Genomic DNA, 24456 nt, shown 5'->3' on the forward strand with positions numbered 1-24456 from the left:
TGAATGCTCCTTGGTAGTTTGCATCAAATTAGTTAGCATCTGGCATTCTCTTCCCTCATGCATAATCTTACAACTTTGAATGTTTTACCCTTAATGTTCATTGAACAAAGCCAAATCAAACTTAATTTCTTACCAAACCAACAACCTGTTCTTTTTGAACCACCCTGAAAAGTTTTAGTGTCCTATTTGCTCTGAAATCCAACAGCCAGTGTGTGACATTTGGCTCCAGTTCTTTTTCTTCTAGCTGGCATGTCTAGGCCATATCCTAACAGTTCCATGTAAAGAACATAATCTGAAAATATCTTTTCCTATTCTTCTATTCCATTTTTAATACTGTGAGAAAAATATGTAAATACCATGGTTTTTGCACTCTCAATTTCTCTTCTGCAGGAATAATATGCACATACACAGACCTTTTTTCAACAGAGTCCAGACTGTTTTAAAGAAAGGGCGATACTGCTGCTTGTTGTAGAGGTTTATAAGGCCAAGCAGTGAAATCCAGACAATTTCCTGTTTCTGCAGTTTGTCTGCAGTGAGCTCTAGCTCTTTTTTAAATGCAGTCCATCAATGATACAGCATATGCGTTTTTCTTTCTAATTCTTCTCAACCCTCAAATTTTAAGGTTCTATCAGATTTGACAGAAAAGAGGCTGTGAATAACACATATAGTTGACATACTTTGAAGAACAGCAGTTACAAGTAACATAAAACTTTTTTGTCTCCTTTCCTACATGTCAAGTTTCAACTTGTGCTCTGCATGAGCCACTATTTAGTTGAAGGAGGGTTCTAGAATTCCTCACTGTATATAGAGATGAGGGCAGTTCTTTCAAATCCAAACTCACACTTTTAGAAATTAATCTCCCAATTTGGGGGGTTGGGAGGTTTTTTGGTAGGTAATTTCCCAAATGGCTTAATAATATTGCAGAGTTGTTAAACCACATTTGTTGTCTTTATTCTTGAGTAGGGAAAAGCAGTATAGATTACAGCTTATGACAAGCACTGTGTTGTGAAATAACTGTGACAACATATCAGTGATATTGGCACAACTAGTAGATAATGGTGACAAGCTGTTACTAGGACATTGTATCTGATTCTGTACGTGTTTATATATAATGCCTTCTAAGGCACTGTTATATTTGTAAACTATTAATGTCCTCAGAACAAGCATATATGCTCAACAAGGTTATGCTAGTAAAACATTATTTAGATTATCAAAAAGCCACAGCTTAAAGGCTGCTGAATAAAAATTCAGCTGTTACAGGATTGTAACAGCTCCCCCACCTCCAACCAGACACAAGTATACAACATATGCAAAACATATAATTTATAGTAAATTTTGATATAATGTGGAAATGCAGACCAATGAAGAAAAAGCCAACTGTGTTACTGAATGTATAAATCTGATGCCAAATAGACCCAAGGTGGACCTGTTTGTGAGGGGGAAAAAATCATCAACGTAAACATCACATTCGTCCTACCAAAAACCTGGGATGCTGATGACTTGCCATAACCCTTTCTTTTGAGGAGGAATAGCACCATTGACTTCAGGACCCAGAGTTGTATTAGAAGGGTGAGCACAGCATCAGCATAAGGCATAGGCATGAGAAAGCCTGTATGTATGATTTTTAATAGTTTCATTATCAGGCATAAGCAGGAATAATTGGATAATTTGACTATAAGTGTAAGCATCCTCTTACCTAGACTGATAATAATTTTTTTATCTGACTGTTAAGACTTTAGATGAATCATAAATTCTTGGTTTCACCACACAGTATGTTTCTTTAGCCCACATAAATTGTACAGGGTGTTTAGTCTGGTAACCTTGCCCTTGAGGCTTTGCTATTAAGTCTCAGTGCAACAACTGATGGAAAATGCAGGTGACCTAGTCTGTAATTCAGATGCAACAGCATGTATTTACCATGCTGCTAGAGACAGTCCTTGTTTATTAAGCTTTTTAAGAGGTTTAAGTGTTTTATTATTCAACTTTACTTTTTGCAGAAAATTCAGACTCTCATTTCCTGAGACACATCCGGACTGCCAATTGCTTCAATTATTTGTTTGGGGCTTCATTTCCTAACCCAGGTACTTACGTCTACTATAATTTTGTATGTCCTTGCAGCTTCTCAGACTAGCATCTCTTTACTGAAGAGAATTAATTTTCAAACTACCAGTTTGAACTTCAAGACAGAGAGATCATACTTTGAAGACTGTGCCAGTCAAATGTAATACCATTTCTATTGTTTTTATCATAAACCACAATATCAGAAGGAAGTTCTCCCATGAACACAAATGAAAAAGAACTATGGCTCTGAGTCATGGAAGTTTCTGAAATGGTTTTCCTTTGATCTCACTGTATCATTTTCCCACATCCAGTGCAAAAAAAAGAACAAAAACCTTCGTAATTATGAAAAAACTTTTCAAACATGGAGCAATGAAGAACTGTTTGAAGAAACTTTGAAAACAGAGTTCCAATAGATGTAATGTTCCCCCTCAGTTCACAATCTTTATGATGACTTTTTTTTTCAACATCCACAGCGATTTTGTTGGTGGTCATTTAAACAAATCACCTTTCAATGTCCATCTTCAGTGCTGGATATAAAACCAGACACTAGGATGGGGACAGCAAGGCATCTGGCTATGCGGAACAACATTGTGTACTCAGCTGTCATAGGCTACTGAATATGCCATTTTTTCTGTCAGAGCAGCCAGTTTTCATGGATACTGGAAGATAACTGACAATGTTAGCATGATTCTTTATATGGCAAAATTTATTTTAATTTTCATTTAATTTCTCCACTCTGGTAGGTAGTAGAAATTGCAGATATGACAATCACAGAGAAACTCATGTTGGAAGAGATCTCTGGAGATTCTTTAGTCCAATCCTCCTGCTCAGAGCAGGGTCAGCTACAGCAGGTTACTTCAGGGATGTGTCCAGTCAGGTTTTGAATATCCTTAAGGATGGAGACTCCACCACCTTTTGGGGCAACCTATGCCAGTGTTCAATCATCCTCACAAAGAAGAAAGTATTTTTCTTACATTTAAATGGAATTTCTTGTGTTTCAGTTTATGCCTATTGCCTCTTGTCCTGTCACTGGGCACCACTTGGAAAGAGCCTATCTCCATCTCCTTTATCCCATCCCCCACCCCAGGCATTTACAGACACTGATTAAGATCCCCCTGAGCCTTCTCTTCTCCAGGCTGAACAGTCACAGCTCTCTCAGTCCTTCCTTGTATGTCAAATGCTCCAGTCCCATAATAATCTTTGTGGCCCTTCACTGGACTCACTTGCGTATGTCCACCTCTCTGTTACTGGGGAACCCAGACCAGACGCAACACTTCAGATGTGTCCCACCAGGGCTGAGCAGAGGGGAAGGATCCCCTTCCCTGCCTGCTGGTGATCCTCTTCCTAATGCAGCACAGGAAGTTCCTGGCCTTCTTTGCTGCAAGGACACAACTCTGGCTCATGTTCAACTTCTTGTCCACCAGGATCCCCAGGCCTTTTTTGGCACAGCTGCTTTCTATCCAGTTGGCCCCCAGACTGTACTGGTGCACGGGATTATTCCTCCCCAGGGCAAGACTTTGCGCTTCCCATTGTTGAACTTCAGAATAATCCTGTTGGCCCATTTCTTCAGTCTGTCATGGTCACTCTGACTGGCAGCACAGCCATCTGCTCCTCCTCATTTTGTATCATCACAGACTTGTTCAGAGTACACTCTGTCCCTTCGACCCCTATACTGGAGTCCAGTACCCCTGGGGTACACCACTAGTGACTAGCCTCCAGCTGGACTTTGTGCCACTGATCACAACCTTTCAAGCCCAGTTCAGCCAGTTTTCAATCCATCTCACTGCCCACTTATCTAGTCCATACTTCAGTTCTACGAGCATGTTATGAGGGACAACACCAAAACCCTTGGTAAAGTCAAAATAAACAACATCCACTGCTCTCCCCTCATCCTCCAAGCCAGTCACCTCATTGTAGAAGGCTATCATGTTGGTTAAGCATGATAATTATAAATATCATGCTTTATAAAGCCATGTTGACTACTCCCAATCACCTTCTTGTCTTCCATATTTTTGGAAATAGTTTCCAGCAGGATTTGCTCCACCACCTTCCTAGGGATCAATGTTAGGCTGAATGGCCTGTAGTTGTCTGCATCCTCCTTCTTGCCCTTCTTGAAGATAAGAGTGACACTTGCTTTCTTCACACCACAAGGAACCTCTGAAGATTGCTATGACCTTTCAAAGATTATTGAGAGTGACACTGAAGTGACATCAACCAGGTCCCCCATGAGTATTGGGGCCTGCAAATGTGAGGTTTTTTCCAGGTGTCTGAAGAAGGCCTCATCTTCTTCCACCTGGTTAGGCAGTCTGTAGTAGAGACCCACAACAATGTCACCCTGTTTGTCCTCCCTCTAATCCTAACACATAAACTCTCAGCTGGCTCATCATTTGTCACAAGACAGAGCTCCATGCACTCCACCTGCTCTCTCATATAAAGGGCAACTCCCTCTTCTCACCTTCACAGTCTGCCATTCCTAAAGAGCCTGTTTCCAACCAAAAATAACTTTAAGTGGAAACTGCATAGACTTTATTATGGTCAGAATAGCAGGACAGGCTTTAACATGAGTAATTTTGGTATCTTCAGCAGGGTAACTGTTCCAGCAGCCAAGTCTATTCAACAGGTATACTTTTCACTTTCTGAAGTTCATGCTGTGCTGGTCATGATTCAAGTGATCATAGCTCCAGAGAGAAGCTGATGACAAATTTGCCAGCAAGTTCCGTAGTGATACCACCAAGGCCCCCATTCTCATAGTGATGTAATTATTGTATAGTACCTATCACAACACCTGTGCAGGGCCCCAGGAAAACAGAGGGTGAAAGCCCTTGCTGCCAGCCACGGGGGCAGCTGGCCCAGCTTCACATCAAGCAGCTCGGTGTCCTTCAGAGAAATTGGCAGTTACACCATCTTGCTGCTGCAATCTCCCTAATCTCAGAAAAAGACTTTATCTAGTTTTCCTTAGTCCTAAAGGAGAGGTAACCCAGTGAAGAGTAAAAAGTACAGCTGAAACCACAGCAGTGACAACTGGCAACTAGTAGTAAAACATTAGGCTTCATCCATCTTTTCTTCTTGAACTCACTCAGCTTACCACAAGGTAAGCACAAGCATAAATTCTTTGCTTAACTGAGGATCAACAAAAAAAACCTATCGTTGCCAAAGATGAACTACTTAGCCATATAAAACCTTCCCACCCCTTCATTTCTGATAATTTTCAAAATCTAATGACTCATTATGATGCAGATTTCAAAAAATCAAACTGAAGAAATGGAAGATTATGCATTAAATAATGGTTGTAAAAGATACTTAGATTTGTAGTAAATGAGTTTCTAAGCTATTACGACTATTTTTTTTTTTTTAATCAGGTCTATTTTCCTTGACATATACAAGCAACACATATAAAGACTTGAGGTGTACACAGAATCTAGCAATAAGGTTTCCAGATAAGGTGAGTATCTTTTATTAGATGAATTATTATAACTGGCAAAATCAAAACAGAAGCTCTCCTTTAGGTCTGTAATAGAAACTGCAGTTTCAGAGTTAAACAGAAATTGAGAACAATTGCTGACAAATTAGTTTGATATATATCAGTAGCACCATCTCAGAAAGTTGGGTAATTGTGAAGGAAAGATGTGGAAGACAGTACTGGTGAGCAGTAACCATTATTTAGTTATCAGACCTACTAACATTTTAAGAAGGAAATAATTTTCAGTAATACAGTATTTGATGGTTCAGCTGTCAGCTGAGAGCCACTAATAATAATAGCAGTGGAAGTCAGAATGAAGTAAGTACTGCAGCTAATCATAGTACAGAAGGAAGTCATATGACTAAGCTAAAAAAGAAAAGGGATATATTTCTAATGTCTTTACTAGTTTATTTCAAGGTCTTGCAAAAATTAGTGCCCTAGAACCATATAAACAGTGCAGTAGGATTGTAGCAATCAAACAGAATGTATCAATCTAGGAAATTTGCTGACACAAGGAAATATAAAGCGTTTGTTATTAAAGAGCCTCAATACTTTGTAGCTTCTCAAACAGGTAATAAAGCTACAAGTGCCATCACCAGCCTCAATAAAATTCATAGTTCTTTTAAGACTGAAAAGATCAGAAGAAAAACCCAGATGAGGTACACATAAATGACTAATCTAGTAGCAATCATTTCTTCTGCTATCAGACAAAAGCTAAGGGGAGACCACACATTTATTTTTCATCAGAATATACAGTATTTTTATGGTAAAAATATATTTCTGTATTTGTAATTTGAGTATAGCTGAAACTTATTTCAAGAATAAATAGTTATTTTGCTTTTTTAAAAAATTATATTAATTCAGGAACAACTAAAATGGGTGCCACTAAATGAAAGTTTTCCCCACCAGCTGAGGCATCTTTTTTTCAGAAGGATGGATCTTCTAAAGGAAACAAGCAGAACATTTCATAACTGTCTTTTCCTTTCACCAAATACATTTCCTCAGACATAGACAGATGCAGAAGGAATTAAAACTTTGATGGGAATTTTCAAATTCATAATTTATTCAATACAATAAAGTATTTTAGTAAGAATTTTAATTATAATGCTGTGAAGAATATATTTATCTGCTGCTGATTTTTAATTTTACTGATTACAAACATTTAGCTCAAATTTGCTATCCTTATTTTCATATTGAATTCTCTAGAAACTTATATGGAAATGGTTTCTAATAAGAAGGTGTATGGATGACATTTACATTTCCAGGACCCGTTTTTTCCATGAAAAAGAACTCTAGTCCAATGAAAAATTGTTTGCTACACAGCTGACTAACAACAGATCTCTTGGTGAATTTATGTGATTATTCAAAACAATGAAAATATTTAGCTGTTCAAATATTACATTTTGCATTTTATATGCCAAAGTAGTTGCAATTTCACATTTTATTGTCCAGTAGGAAATAGTCATAGTCTTAAGTTCTTGGAAATCTTGAGTACAGTGTTTCTACTCTGCATTGTATTTTCTTTTTCAAAAGAAATGATGGTCTTCTGCTAGGTGGTTACGGTGTTGACTAAGATGGATTGAAGAGACTATTTAGAAGGCTCACCTAGTTGAAATTGTGTTTTAGTATAAAACCAAATATTCACATTTCACAAATTCATTGCCAAGTTGCTGAAAACATTTATACAACAAATCAGTACAATAAATAAGATTGAGAGTATTCAGATATTCTCATAAACACTTTTGGAACAGTAGAAGGTAAACTCATTTAAACTCATTGATCAAATTACTTGTTATGAATTATTTCCTTTATTCCTGAAAAAAATAAGGCTCTAAAATCTCAAGTTTATGTAATCAGTCACCTTTTGCTTTATATTTATCAATTGAAAATACTTCCAGCTAGCAATAACACAAGGAAGAAACTAATCATATGGTTACTGGCGAGATCACAACTTTTAAAAATCTCAGCAAAAGATGCTTCAGAGGATTATATACAGTGTTGCCACAAAAAGAAACTGCAAAGATGCACAGGCAGAGTATGCAATCAGTTAGAAAAACTAATTTCCTAAATTAATCCAGATTGTAACTGGCATAATAAAAACACTGATGTCAGAGACTGGAGTTTGCAATAATAAAGGGACTTAGAGAAGATTAAAGAGGATATAAGAGATTATCAGACTAATCACAACTGATACTGGCACAAATCAGATATCAGAGGCCATATTGTATAACCCTTAGATGTGACTTCTTTAGAAATATCAAGTCCTAATATCTCAAAAAATGTAAAAAGAACCCAGAAAAATGTATATTCATAATAAAGAAAGACCAGTATTTGAGTATTTCAATAATTGCTCCTTTGTGCAATATGTGAACATACATACTGAACATCTCCAAATATTTATGTTAATCTTTCACATATAGAAATTAATTTTCAATACTGCCATAGGAACAGAAATATCATTCATAATAGCAGGTTTTATACACTAGAGCAAATTCTCCATTACTTTTTGAAGATTAGACTTTTAAAAGATAACTTTTGTGTAACATGGACAAGACAATAGTACATACTCTGAACATGATGTAAGACGATACACTTTTCAGAAGACAGCTTCCATGGAATGCTGACTTAACTCTCCACCTAGTGTTTAGCAATAAGTAACATAACACTCTACTATGTAATAATTTGCAGCTATGTAAAAACTCAGTCAAATAGTCTCAAAATGGGGAAAAAAAACCCCAAAATTAAAGAAAAAAAAAATTCTCGCCTTCCCTCCCTTGCCAAACCAGAATAGAGAGACTGTTAAAGTATATGTAAACCAGTAAGTGGAAGGAAAAACTTTCCTTCCACTCTCTTCATGTGGAAACCTCTCTGTACCCAGATCTGTTTTTTCCAGAGCCACAGTGAAGAGTAATGACAAGAAAGGACAGTGCAGCTGTAATACTCAGCTACTGCCTTGATCAGCAGCTACTCTGGAATTGTGGAATTATTCCATTACGGAATCCATAAGGATTTCATAAAAATTCAGTTTTTCTGAATAGTTCTTTGAGTATTTCTGACAGTTGTCACATTCCATTTTAAGAAAGGATCTGCTTAAAGTAAACAAGAGTGCCAACTTGTAAGGATGTCACCATAAGACCAAGTATCTTGAAAAAGCAGAACGTCATTAAACAAAAGCAATTTTGCTTTGCTAGGATATAGGGCATAAAACACTTAGAAGTCAGAGGATACCTATATCTTAGGAAGATCTTTTCTAACAGGCTGAAATAATCTGTAACTCTACAGATCTCTGACAAAGAGGAACAAAGAGGAACAAATTGTATAGTGTTATGTTAATTACACTGAAGTTAAATACAAGTTGAAATGTAGAAACTAGTTTCCAAAATCAAGAATGAGTCTGGATGATCTGGTGACTAAATCTAAGCTAGTTATAAAATGATAAGACTTATAAGAGATTCTCAAATCTCAGTCTTCAAAAATTTTGGCAGATGCTTTTGTAACTAGGGTGCAATTTTGATTCCTTGTATACAAGATTAATAACAGATTAATTTAAACATATCTTCACAAAATCTGATGCCCTATACAAGAGTAGACCTTAAATAACCAGAGGCTTGCAATTTTCTTATCAATTTTCTTATTCAGACAGAACAGTGCACACACCCAAACCACCCAGCTACTATCAAAACTAGAAAAGACAGAGAAATGAAAAATGGCTAAAAATTTATGTCTGCCCTAGGATGAGCTGAATCACACTGTAGGCAGGCAGAGCTGATAATTTTTCTAACACAATATCTGTTGTATGTTCTATGGATATCTCATTTTTTTCTTACCTCATTTTTTGGTATGCGTCTACATTTGGCCAGACGAATATATTGGGAGCCTTGTGGAAGACATTGTATTCAAGGAGTTAGTGATCTTGAGCAAGCCATGTCTGCTCTATTGGGCCTTGTACTTGAGGCTTGAGAAGCCATATGTTAGTATGATTATGCCACTGTAAGGGAATCTGCTGGAGTGGTCCGTGCCTGCCTGTGCTGCTTGCTGGTGAATGTTATGACAGAGATAACATTCCAGCCTGTCAGGAGAAGATATATGAATCTATTTGCTACAGAAAATAAATGACACCATGGTGTGGGAGGAAGAGGAAACTCTCCAAAAGACATAATGTGCACAGCATGCCATGGGAAAATCCATATGAGGGGTCAGTCCAATGCTGCACAAAAGGAGGGTTCCAAGCACCTGAAAGAATGTAAGATTTACTGGTTATCTATATTAATGTTTTTATTCTGTCTTATTAAAATAGCTATTTTATTATGTCCTTTGTTGTCGGGCCTTTCTTATTGAGATCCAGAAAGAACCATACACCCTTTCCCTGCCCCTGCCAGGGGTTGCAGAAGAACAATTCTGTGGTGGGTTGACCCTAGCTGGATGCCAGGTGCCCACCAAAGCCGCTCTATCACTCCTGTTCTCAACTGGACAAGGGAGAGAAAATACAATGAAAAAACTTGTGAGTCAAGATAAGGACAGGGAGATCACTCAGCAATTACCGTCATGGGCAAAGCAGACTCGACTTGGGGAAATTAGTGTAATTTATTGACATTCAAAACTCAGTAGGGCAATGAGAAATAAGACCCAATCTTAAAACACCTTCCCCCCACCCCTCCCTTGTTCTGGGCTCGACTTCACTCCCAATTTTTCTCTACCTCCTCCCCCTGAGGAGCACAGGGGGATGGGGAATGGGGGTTGTGGTCAGTTCATCACTTGCAGTCTCTGCTGCTCCTTCCTCCTCAGGGGAGGACTCCTCACACTCTTCCCCTGCTCCAGCCTGGGGTCCCTCCCACAGCAGACAGTCCTCCATGAACTTCTCCAATGTGGGTCCTTCCCATGGGCTACAGTTCTGCACGAACTGTTCCAGAGTGGGTCCTTCCCATGGGGTGCAGTCTTTCAGGAGCAGACTGCTCCAGCGTGGGTCCCCCATGGGGTCACAAGTCCTGCCAGCAAACCTCCTCCAGCGTGGGCTCCTCTCTCTCCATGGGTCCACAGGTCCTGCCAGGAGCCTGCTCCAGCGTGGGCTTCCCATGGGGTCACAGCCTCCTTGGGGCACATCCACCTGCTCCGGCGTGGGGTCCTCCCCAGGCTGCAGGTGGATCTCTGCTCCACCGTGGACCTCCATGGGCTGCAGAGGGACAGCTGCCTCACCATGGTCTTCACCGTGGGCTGCAGGGGAATCTCTGCTCCAGTGCCTGGAGCACCTCCTCCCCCTCCTTTTTCACTGACCTTGGTGTCTGCAGAGTTGTTCCTCTCACAAATTCTCATTCCTCTCTCCAGCTGCAGTTTGTGTCCCATTGTGGGTTGGTTTTTTTTTTTTCCCTTCTTAAATATGTTATCACAGAGGTGCTGCCACTGTCATTGATGAGCTCGGCCTTGGCCAGCGGCAGGTCTGTCTTGGAGCCAGCTGGCATTGGCTGTATTGGACATGGGGGAAGCTTCTAGCAGCTTCTCACAGAAGTCACCCCTGTAGCCCCCCTGCTACCAAAACCTTGCCACGCAAACCCAATACAAATTCTCATCCCAAGGGTCATTAGCAGACAACTGGATTACCAAAGTCAAGAGTGCCTACATAAAAAAAAAAAACCCATTGAATCATCAATTTTCTTTAGAACACCAATGAACAGAATCTACTACCTAAAGAATCTGGAATAAATTTCCAAAGAAGTTTGCATATCTTTTTAAAAATAATAAAAAAAACCAAAGCAGGTTCAGTTAGCTAATATGATTGTAAAAGCCAGTGCCAAAGAATATGTACCTTTTTTTGTGATTTTGCCAGTTTCAGCAGATTGCAGGTAAGAAGACAAAGAGGAGAATGCACTCATAAAGCTATAGGTTCTGTGAAGATCAAAACCATATTGAGTAACTGCATAGTGAATTCTGAAAATCCAAAATAAGACCAGTGACGGAGTGACATGACAGGTAAAAATTATTATCAAAACTACTGAAACTATTGACATCTAAAATCTTAACAATAACTACAACTCAGTGACAAAATAGCTTAAGTTTTGATCTGTCATGGTTTAACCCTAGCCAGCAACTAAGCATCTCACAGCCACTCGCTCACTCCCACTGCCCCGGTGGGATGGGGGAGAGAATTGGAGGAGTAAGAGTGAGAAACACTCCTGGGTTGAGAGAAGAACAGTTTAATAATTGAAATAAAGTAAAATAGTAGTAGTAATAACAACAACAACAACAACAACAATAATAATAATGATACACAAAGCAAGTGATGCACAATGCAATTGCTCACCACCCACAGACCGATACCCAGCCAGTCCCTGAGCAGTGATCACTGCCCCACCTCCAACTCCCCACAGAATATATACTGAGCATGACATCCTGGCTGTGCCCCCTCCCAGCTTCTCACTTGCAGAGCATGAGAAGCTAAAAAGTCCTTGACTAGTATAAACACTACTTAGCAACAACTAAAACATCAGTGTGTTATCAACATTATTCCCATCCTAAATCCAAAACACAGCGCTATGCCAGCAATTAGGAAGAAAATTAACTCTATCCCAGCCAAAACCAGGACATGGTGAAATAAAGATTCAGCTTGCTCAGAAGTGATGTACAAAGAAATTATTCCTCAGTAACTTTAATAATATATTTTCATATTTTTTCCCAATTGTGTGCTTTTTTTAACCCTGGAAAAGAAAGGTTATTATCCAGCATGCCAATCTATAAACTGGATTAGACATAGAAAAACTGCAGACAAATGGAATAACAGCAACATAATCTTGAATAAGGACAAAGATTAAATGTCATTTTCACTGATGTCATTTACATTTAACTCTATGCATGAATCTCATCACACTAGCTGATGAACTAGATAACCTTTCCATGCATGATCTTATTTTGGCTGATATTACAATCTAGTTTTCAAAACTATTCAAAGTACTGCTTCACATTTCATATTTTATCCTTTCTTATTCATTGTCTTTTCTCAAAAACTTGAAACATTTCATCAAAATGGAAATATAATGTTACCAATCATTGTTAAGTGTTACATATATTTCCATAGCTTTTTTGTAGTTTTCTGAGAATATTCTTCCAGAATATTCCTCCATGTTCTTTAGTCTTCTGTTTCAGTGAAATAATTACCTTCAAATATTTCTATCACATGCACAAGATACATTTAAGATTTTTAAAGGAACAGATACAAAGCATAACCTTGAGCTTCTCTTCTTGAACTGTGTTGTACAGTGCCATCAGCAGATCCTGTTCTTTTACTACGGTTTCTAGCGATAATGTGATATGAATTTGCAATAACACCATTAAGAATAGTACAGTAACAGATATTTATCAAAGATTTAGAAGCTATATAGACAAGGCAATCTCAGAAAGCAAAGAAGTCATCCTTTCTCTGGCTTGCTTTGTTTGTACTTATAGGAATAAACTGATCCGGAAGGGAAATACTAGAAAAACTTTATGCTGTATAACACCTTAGCGTTTCTGAATGCTAAGAAATAAACTCAGGAACATGACAGTAAAGAATATTTGATGCTAAGAAAGGAACTATTGAAAATTAAATACCTGACTACAAATCTTTGTTCCAATACAAATGCAGTAGAAAGTTGCAAATAATTTGAAGAAAATCTTCCCCTAACATTGAAAAAGCTACGAATGTTTCTGAATCAGCAGTGTTGCAGCAATTATTACTGACTGTTGCAACCAATGGGACAGCATATGAATGAAGCTGCCTGAAATGAGGTGCTCCAATACACACACAAGGTTGAAGAACTGTGGTGTGACTGGTTTGTGCCTTGTGTTCTCCTCCTCCATCTTCACTGATTTCTGAGTTTCATGGGGCTTTCCGTAACCAAAGAGGGAGGAAGGGAGCATGGAATATTGCAATACTATTGAAATATAAACATGGAAAATTATTAAAACAGCTTAAAGACATCATAATTAATGAATAATAAATTAGTTTTCTGGAAAAATATAAAAACTAGAAAAGTTCAGGCTGATTTTTCAAAAGCAGCTCAGGAAAAGGGTAACAATACTATTATGCTACAAAGGAAGAATAGCTAACCTGGAGTTATTCCCCAAAATCCAATCAGAACTGGGAGATAAAAGTAAAAAGTAACAAAATAAACAGCTCAAAATTCTTCTGACAAAAGTATTTTTAGAGAAAAAGTAAGAGCCTTAACTAAAATGAGAGCAATATTAGAAAAAATACTGAGAATATTAACCTATTGAGAAAGAGATGATTTGCTAATAAAAAAGCTAAAACAAGTTCCAATAATTTATCCACAAAAAAGTAAATATGGGAAAGAGGTACAAAATAAATTAAATTCGTGTCAATGTAATAATTTTTCCTGCTTCTAGTTAATAACATTGAAAATATTGCATGGTGTTCAACACACTGGTTTATGTACCCTACTGCATTCCAAATGAAAAAAACAAAAAAGGAAGTATTTAACTAGATAATGAAAACTACAGAGAGTACATAATAAAGTACAGGTATATTATATACAGTATACATTATACTGTAAACTATATCACCAACAAAATCTTATGAATGTAGAATTTTGTGCATGTGTATGCATCTGTGAGCGAGAGAAGGGGAGAGACTGCATGCACACACAGCCTGAACGTTTTTGTCCAATACACCTCTATAGAACACCCAGGTGTTTGTATTACAAAGAAGAAAAAAGAATCAATAATCCTCTAGTGGATAAAGGAACAATTCATGACAAATATCATGGGTTTAATAAAGAACTAATCATAACAGAATTTTTTTTTTTTTAATTTTTAGATGTGACTATAGAAAAGCCTACACTGTGCCTTAACTCCATTGCTTGAAGTAGGAAATCATGTCTGTCAGTGTTTCTTTGAGGGATCCCTCTCAAGTGCAAACTTCAATAGTGGCTTTGCTATCATAACATTTCTACACAATGAGATGAGCTGTTCTAACATCTCACCACTGCTTAAAGGTGGAGCTTCCTTTTTCTCCACTCCCTGCTACTAGACACATACTCCCAACATCTGACTTTTACTGGCTGATGTGTTTGTGAGAGTTCTCTGAGTTGATTCATCTCAATAATTTGGTAGCTGGGTTAGCAAGCCAAACCAGCTTATGCTAGTGTCAGTTGAACAGGAGAGATGGCACAAGAAGACAGGCTGCACAATGAGGAACAGGGGAGAAAAAAATGAGAAACAGTCAAGATGACTTCTAGGCAGCAGCAAAGTGTTATATATGAGCCCACCTACTCAGGGAACCATACCTGCAGAAAGAAGGATTTACTGCTGTTTTTGGAGGAAGAAGTTGGTGGAAATGGTTGCTACAATGTGCACATGTGTTAATGAGTAGAGGGGTGTCTCCCTTCACTCTGGAGCTCGACAACTACAAAGAAATTGAATCAATGTAGCACTTTTGAGAGTTCAATAAATGATCTGAATGCCCCATTAAATCCTATTCAAAATTGCAAATTGCCTTAACTCTGTCTACTCTAGTAAATATTACAAGCTTGCTCAGTAGTTGTGAAAGAAATTTCCTTGAAGCAAGGGGAATTAAATCCAGTGGGCTTTGGACCAAGTCTGCAGGGTACATCATTAACACTCATCTACAGTTGGAAATTTTCCAAAATATTTAATATGCACTAACTAGTCTAGAACAATTGTTTCTTATAAGCTCTTTCACCTCAACTCCGTATGGAAACACACCTAGGAAGAGAGTATGAACATACAGATAATTCTTCTGGAATAATTACAGTTCGGAAAAATCTAAAATGCATACAAAAAAGAGGTAAATAGTCCCTTTACATGTATCTTGCAGTATAATGGAGTTACGTGTAATGCAAGGAATTATCTTCATGACCTATCGTCAACTGCTGATATAAATGAGCAAAATAATTTTCATATAGTCTCTATTTATAACCTTTGTTTTCATATTAGTCCATTATATACAAGACCACAGCCCATTGCTGCTTATCTGTTATTACTTTCATGATAGTAATAGATAGCTTTTTGGAATCCCTGCTTTTCACCATATAGACCCTACTCTGCACATTTGGCCTGCATTTCCTGCTTGTAGATTCTATAAAATTACACTGAGCTGTATAAAAATACATTTTGTTGGAACACTTGTAATAGCTCAAAGAAGACATGTAGGGAAGCCTCAGGAAATCACACAACTAAGCAACTTAATCAACAGGCAATAGAATATACCTTGCCAAAAATTACAAAATTTTCTTTACAGGAACAGAGTTATATTTTGGAAATTTGAAAGTAAATGTTATTTTTTATTATTTAAATTCTTTTGAAAATAGAATCATAGAATTGTTTAGGTTGGAAAAGACCTTTAAGATCATCAAGTCCAACCATTAGCCTAACACTACCAAGTCCACCACTAAACCAATTAAGGGTAGAGTAATAAAGTTCATGTTTCCTGGCTTGGTGGCTGGATTATTTTTTAATGAAAATAGAACTAGAATAGAATCATTAAGGTTGGACAGGACCTCTAAGATAGGCAGTCCAACCACCAAACCAACACCACCATGCTTACTAAACCATGTCCCAAAGTGCCACATCTACCTGTTTTTTTGAACACTTCCAGGGATGGTGACTCCACCACCTCTCTGGGCAGCCTGTTCCAATAGATTCAAATCAGAATGTTTAAGAACTATAGCATTCACTCTAAGATTTTTTTCCCTCAAACAATCATTAGAAGAATAACACAGACTCTTCAACTTTCCTTCAAGTTAAAAATGCATGCAATTCAACTTTTATGACTAGAGTTGGAATTTTTTACATTAATTCAAAAAAAGCTCTACTACACCTATTCTCCACAAAACCAAACAAACAAAAAACAACCAACCGAAAAAAACCCCACCGTTCTTAAAAAGAATGGCTGTCTGGTACCACTAAGTAAAACTCAGGTTAAAGGCTATCTGTGGTAGATGACCTTCTTTCATCATCAGAGTAATTACTTAAAAAAATTACTAACTACATAGGTCTGCTTCCTGTTAGCTAAATTCAGGTGTGGATACAAGGCTCCTTTCACTTTTTAGAGCAGCTTTGCTTATGTTCCAAGAAAGCAGTTGTCTTTCAATGAAGACAATGAACCTGAAGATATGCATATTGTAAATAAGCCTCTATGACAATTGCTTGCAACACTGTTATGAAGACTGATGCAGTTATATATATTATAAATTAAAGAACAATCTGGCCAGATAGTATATAGACTACATGGCTAAAAGTGTTTTTCCTGGTTCATTTAAATTATAAACATTCTTAACTTTGTTAATACATAAAATAAATCAGGTAATATCTCACTGTCTTCAAGAAACAAGGAAATGCTAAGTGTATTACAGACTATAACAGCAAACACATACCAACTGAAGAAAACAGATTTTGAGCCAGTTGGCTGAAATAACAGTTATTTCATGCCTTTATAAATTACTCCATATGAAGATCTCCTGAGACTTTAGAAATATTAATTAAATATATTTCAACTTTGAAAACTTGATTACTGCTACTCATCTGGAGTCTCAAGACAAAAGCAACATAGCTACACTGGTCAGAGTACAGATTAATGATTTTAAAATGTTTACCAGTAGAAGTTAAACTAAACCAAAATGCAGACACGGTTTTAAAGCCCTTATGGAATTTACAGGCCCACTAGTTTAAAGAAATGCAAATACTTTACAAGCAGACTGGACAAACTCTTGAAAAAATCAAGAGCACATCCAAAATATGAAACCAATAGTATACTTATTCTCAAGGAATTTTTAAGGTTAAGAATTGTACTTTGGCAATCATATGCCCAGTAATTCTGCAGAATTAAGTTATGTAGTAAGCCTGTCATTCTTTAACTACCAATAAAAGAAAAAAAAAAAAAAAAGACAGGAAAAAAGGTATGATCAAATACAGAGACAAGTTAAAACAGCTATTTTAAAATTTGATAAGATGACACTGGAAACTCTTCTAAAGGATGAAAGCTGCTTTTATACTAGAAACCCATAATCTTATTTCTCCATCAGCCTTGGTGAACATTTCAGTCATATAATCAGGCTATCCAACTTAACATTTAAATCCATTAAGGTCATCAAGTAAAAAATTTTAATATGCTTTTCCTTTTTCCTGCCCATTCAGCAATGCCTTAAACTTTCCCTTTTCAAGAACTGAAACTGTATTAAGTAGAAGAGTCTACAGATCCTCTTTACACAGGAAACTTAAGAATTTTACTCTACTCCAAATTACAAATGGAGATGAAGCTTAAACCTAATGACAGGAAAAATATGGCTTGTTGGTGGTGTTTTTTTTTAATTTAGGAGCAAAAAGACAGATCTTTTTCCCAAAACCTGACACACCAGTTTGCCTAAAATTACCCACACTTCCAAAAACCTCTTCAACTCCTACAAAGAGTAATGTAATATAAAGTCTAACTAATCCAAATAACAATATAATACTAGTAGAATTACGATGATTAAAGTTCAACTGATGCAAATTGTTAACTTTCTGGAAGAAAAAAAAGACACAGATGAATATTAACGTTCACTGTAATTTTAATCAGTAATATGCAAAAAAGGTTGTGACTTTCTGATATGAAATAGTCCTTGACTATAATAATTCTTAAGCACTTTCTTTTATCATTTTGCTGATGTATGTTCTATTTTAAAATCAGAAGGATAATGGATGTGCTTCTTAAACAGTAAATTGGGTTTTATATCAGAGACCTGTCAGCACCACGACAAGTTGACCTGACAGTGGTCTTGCATTTGCAGCTCTCCTTCACGACTGCTTTTCAAGGTGATAGGTCAGTCTTAAGAAAAGCGCAGATTTCTTGATCCCTCAGGAAACATCTTAGAGTCATAACATTCACTGCTTTTATAATCTTCGTAACATTAAAAGCAGAGCTATCCTTTGCTGTCACACATATTTTTATTAATCAAGGGCATTTAAGATTTGGGTAGATAATGTAAATTAAAATACATTTGATTTTTCTACTGCCTCTAGGGCAAACATCAACATTCAGGAGAAATGGGTTATCTTTCAGTGTTACTGATAACTGCAACACAAAAAATTAAACCACACTTGGTTTTAGTGAATGACATCTTTCATTTTACCCATTTGCAAATGAGGAGTGCATAAAGACAACATCTTAGCATAAACATTAATTTTAGGACTTTCCTTTTATTTTTGATATGATTCAATAAAATAATGAAAATCAAAGCTCAGAATATAAATGGTTAATGGCAACATCAGTTGAAACAAAGTACTGGAACACCCCTGAACTCCCATCTTTGTTCAACAAGTGCTGATCTGCCACAGTACCTTACCATACATATTCATTAATTTATTTGCTGTGCTGATTACTCCAAGCCTAATGATAATGGTTTTCAAACAAAATGATAATGGTTTTTAAATCTACTCACATTGTAGAAAGACTGTTTTGTAGGTATTATTAAATATAATATGATTGATCATATCCTTGAAGATTACTGGTATCAGCACTGCTCTATAATACAACATGGATGAAAGGAAAAAAAATACTCAGAAAATGAAGAGCTAACTATTACAGAATCTGCTTTCTATTCTATTTTGCAGACTTCCTTGTTTGGCTTATACACCTGTGGTAATATTTAAAATCTACCTTATATGGAGTTTGTCATTTTGGGTTGTTACGGAAATTTCTAAAAAGAACAGATGCAAGCCATCTAAAATCAACTTTTGAGAGCTTACAGTATTCATTCACTAATTCTACTGTGTACACTGGAAACGAGCTCTTAGTTATGACTGTAGGACCATATTGTAGTGCTATATTTACCAAATTTATATTTATAGGAATGAAACTTAAATACACTAGAATTCAAAATTTAGAACACAAGAACCTGACCAAAAAGCATAAATGATGAAGCACTCAGTGTAAATGCATATCACAATTTTTTTAAAAAGAATTGATTCTTTTAGCATCATATCTGCGTGTTTCTACTGCAATAACTTTTTAGAAGTAATTTCAAATACGTTCTTGAAAATCATAAAAATAAATGACATGGCAAATGCAGTACAAAAGTCACTGCTGACTCTCCTGACATAACGTGACTCTTCCAACAAAGCTCCAGAAGGGCATTTCTCAATTACATTTCTGTTGGAAATCAATAGAAAACAGTATCATACTTTATTTTAATAACTGATAATGTAAGTATTCACAAGTAATTGTGCTGTGAGAACTATTTATCGGTACATTTTCAAGTTAAAAACAAGGAAAATGGATACTGTACTTAAATTACATTTTGACATTTTGTCTTGCACTGTTAAGTATCTAACAAAGTGATCATGATAAAATACTCTTCTTTGGTGCTGAAAATACCATAGTAAACCTGTTGTATCAATTTGGCCTTCTTGTTCAACTAGCTGTTTTAAGTCTGCATTTCACTGAATGGTAAATGAATGTTAACACTGCTTTGAGATGAGAGAAAAGAAACTTACTTTGAAATTAGCTCAAGTAACATACTAAGTAAATTTGCTAGCATCCACTCCAGGATGTCTCTAAAATGAAAAAGGAGTAAGGTGTGCAGATGCTGGGAATCAAACATTTATAGTGCAGCAATTTACTTCTCCAGTCACTTTTTCTATTACTGTTTTTAAGATATTCATGTTTCCAGAATAATTCTTTAATTACATCCAGTATTTTCACCTGCTTTTCATAAAGTGTAGTCACAATAATTTATAATGATATTTTACTTAACCTTTAAAAATGTCAGTTGTTTCTGAAAATTTAGATACCAACATTGTTATAAAACAATAGGGAATAGTGCAAAGACAGAGGTATGTATATCTACTCTTCTAACTAAAATGTCTTTTAGTATGTTCAAAGCTGCAGTGCCACAACAGCCTTATCCTTGATGCAATGTTTCCTTTTCCTCTCTTGCTTTAGATATGGCGATGCTAAACTGTTTCCATGCACTAAGTAATCAGAAAACTATATTCATTTTTAGGCAAAAGAGGGGTTACTTTTCTGCCAATTTAGCATGCTAAAACAGCTCATTCCAAATGTAAAAGCTGAAATCACCTCATTCTGGCCACTTTCCTGTCTGACATGAATATCAGAAAGCAATAGGAAAGGTTAAGGATATATATGTATATATGTATATAGGGGTGCTCTTGTGAGAAGTGGACCTGAATCGCTTCAGCCTAAGAGAATCAAATCTTGACCTTCCACTTGTTAGCCAAAATCTCTAAACACTAGTTTATTATCTAGAGAATAGCAACGGTAGCAGTGGCACATAAGTAAGTCCCGACTTCATTTATTCAGAGTACTGATAGCTATTTATTCTCTGAAAAACTCTTCAGTCTTTTGACTTCAAGTGAATGAGGGTACCTCCCTGCACCTCTAGGCCAGAGATGATGAATCTAAGTTGATGTGATACCGTATGACACCATATGTTTCAATTTCCTATTGAGTGGACACAAGAAGCACCTCTTCAGAACAGAAGTTTTGTGGACCATCTTTTTACGGCAGTTATCCTCAAGATGCTCTATAGGCAGCTTAGTGACTAAGCTGCAGATTCCATATTCCTCCTTGGGGATCAAAAGCCTAAAACCTAGGATTGCATTCTATACCCATTATTGGGATTTGCAAAGCCTCTTGATGATTGCAATGCCTAATCAAACAGCTGGTACCTGGTTCAAGAGGCAGTGCAAAACCACAGGGTTTTTGAAAGAGAAATGCTATACAATCATCACAGGATAAACCAGACTCAAGACAAGGACTTTATTGCTGGCAAAGTGCCAATCAGTTATATTTCTCTTGTGACTGGATGAGGGAGAATAAATCCCAGTAACATATGATTACAATGACATTTTATATTTGAGAATGAGTCATGTTATGCCACACCAAATTAACAGGAAATGTTTTAGTGAACTGTGTATTTTATGGCAGCTTCCCAAATACAAAAATCTATAGGAATCAGCATTAATCTTTTATAGGTTTGCATAAATCTCTACCAGGGTTATTCCAGTTATGCTAATCATAGAACTTTAAGTAGAATGGTAACTGCGGTAGGAAAAAAAATCCTTCTCAATTTTCCTTTTCTTGCTTTTCTAGCTCTACTAAACTTCATAATTATGTCCTGATTTACGATTTTTCCATCAATGTAACATGTATCTCAGTATAGCATATGTAATTAGGCTTCAAGAAGCTTTCAAGAATAGATTTGTCTGGATGACTACTATTTGAAGAAATGCTATAAAACAGAAAGTTGAAATTAGATCTACAGAGTAACTGAAGTTCATTCTTTCTCATAGACAGCTAAGTGAATAGCTTATTAAAGATCACAAAGTCGAGATACTAGAAGTAGCAGAATTCATAATGAATGGAATAATCCTTTATTTTTTCTGACTGACCATCTAAGATGTCATCAAAGGAAAAAAGCTACTCAGACAGTCAATTGTTTAGCACCTTCAAAAGACCAAGTGTTTATAAATGTGAAAAAATTCATTTAACAATGTTTGCAAGCATTTATTCTGAATGGTTTAGAGAGAGTAGAATAGCAGAAAAACATTTCTTTTAAAAAAAAAAAAATGTTATTCTTATTTAACAAAGCAGTAGTATAAACAAGCCAGTGATTCAAAATCAGAGCCAGTCATATGTCTCCATCCATGAGTACGCCCAGTTGTTATTGTGCATGTTTTTAACTTTTGTAACCTTTATAAATTAAGGCAATAGCACGTGTTCAAAGAAAGAGCTGTGCATGCTTTCCTTCTCCTGTGAAAACCAGGTATAGATAATTGATAGTCTTACTATAGAATCATCAACTAGAACTTGAAATGTACAGAAATATAAATATATATTCAGCTGAGTTATATTCCTTTATGACAGCAATTTATGTGGTAATATCTTAATTTAAAGAAATTACTCAAAAAAATAAGTATATGTGCAGAAATATAATACAGAATTAAGAAATGAGGGCAGAAAATGAAAGGACATTGTTCAGATAAAAACAACCACCTTATTTCCAGGTACATACGAACCAGTTTATTGATTTTTTCACATGGCAGCTGGTTTTGAAACCTTCCAATTCTGGTCAATTCTAAACAGTGGAAATCAATCAGACATTGCGGTTCTTGTGAGATTTTTCTTATTATCGTATGAATAATCCTCCCTAAACCCACATATATTTATATATATAAAATTTATAAGCTGAACCATTCAGAGCTATTAGCTAATCTTAGAAGACTAGCTCAAGACAGCAAAAATTTTTTTTCTACTAACAACATTCCGATGTGAGTGATGAGGGGAAAAAATAAAAATTGAGGTTAGAATTCTCAAAATAAGCTGATCCAGCATTGAAATAATTTACATTTGGAGGATAAAGATATAACTAATGAAAGATTAGTCAAGGTTCAGTTTTTCAAAAAGTAAGATAACTTTTCTAAGAAGTAGTGTAATTGCTTATGCTCCAGTTCGGTTGCCTCTACTTAGAATTAATATTTTCAGAGAAAGTTAGTTTAATCATTTAGCTAGCAATTCAGTCAATCAAAAATTTATGTAAGAATTTTTTGTAACTATTTTTAAAACCCCATAAAATATATTTTAGAGTAATATATTCTTAGCATATAAACTGCGTATCAGGTTTTAAAAAATCAACATTTACAAAAACCATATGATTTAATTTTTTAAATGAAGATTTCAACAACTGCTTTTTTTTCACTCAAGCTGTAATATAAATATACATCAAATAGTTTTCCATTTACAGAGAAGCAAGGGAAGAAAGAAAAACTGTTGATTGTAACAATAATTACTTATTGCCTCTTGATAGCTAGAAAAGTAGTAAATATCCACACAGCATTCAGTGTGAATTATTTATGTGTACATCTTCAAAAAACAAATGCATTTTAAAACAATTAAATGTACTTTGGCCTTAACACACTTGGTGAGAAATTGTACAATTCTGTATTTTAAACCCTAGACTCCAGACGAAGCATTAGTACCCTAGTTTTCCTGTTTAGTTAGCTGTAGGACGAGGGAGCACAAGAAATACTGCCAATCTGAACTCTTACTTTCAAAAATTTGTAAGTAGGAAAAGCAACCTTTGGGCTAAATTTTCTCATACTAATTGTATGCTAAAAGATTAAAAATACTTAATAATGATCTCTGCATGTCTATATAACCTAATTAGTTATGTGAGCATGGTAACAAATAATGATAAATTGGCTTTAAGATTGCATACACATTTTCTCATCCATGTATCTGAAAATGCCTTAGTTTGGTTTTTAAATTATCACATATTCAGATGGTATGAAAACAGAATTTGAGAAATGTATCAAAGTAACTTAACTCTGAATATAGCTATCTCTGTGCAAATACAAGAACACAAACTTATTTATATTTGTACAGGTATCTGTATCAAGTATCTGTGTAACTACATGTATTCACAATTCAGTAATATATTTTATATATCAGTATACATCATATTAAACATAACTAGACACGTTACAAATCTGATACACCTGTGTTGTGAAGGTGCTCCACTGTGAGCAGGATTATTACAGCACATGTAAGCACACTTCATACCCTCTTTAATTGAGCTGACACAGGTAGTGGAACTGTTAGTAGGCCTGCAGTTTCTGGCACAAAAGTGTTCAACCGGATTCCCCAGCACTAACCACAGTAGCTTTCCTGTACAGAACTTCACGCCACAGAAGCACAAAGTTTTATGTTCCTGCTCATGGTGAAATTAGACATATGCCAGGATTACATTTCCACATTTCACAAACAATTTTTAATTTATACCAAGTTCTTTGATGATCTCAGTTCAAATGGACACCTCTGCTTGTATACAGCTCATCTGACTTCTACAAGGAAAATGAAAATGTGCATGGGCTCAGGAGCCTACATATATGTAGCTCAATACAAAAAGTGATCTGAGATATTAAGGTATAAA

The 24456-nt window shown here is 36.0% G+C and overlaps 1 protein-coding gene and 1 pseudogene across 1 annotated transcript in view; both read right to left on the minus strand.

Moving 5' to 3' along the window:
- PACRG (parkin coregulated) overlaps positions 1-24456 on the minus strand; it is a 255319-nt gene that overhangs the window by 211194 nt on the left and 19669 nt on the right. The gene's annotated exons all lie outside the window — the stretch shown is intronic.
- On the minus strand, positions 4691-4965 carry LOC104031852 (ATP synthase F(0) complex subunit f, mitochondrial pseudogene; annotated as a pseudogene).

Source organism: Pelecanus crispus, chromosome 3 (genome assembly GCF_030463565.1).
Source record: "Pelecanus crispus isolate bPelCri1 chromosome 3, bPelCri1.pri, whole genome shotgun sequence".
In the NCBI taxonomy this organism is placed as follows: Eukaryota; Metazoa; Chordata; class Aves; order Pelecaniformes; family Pelecanidae; genus Pelecanus; species Pelecanus crispus.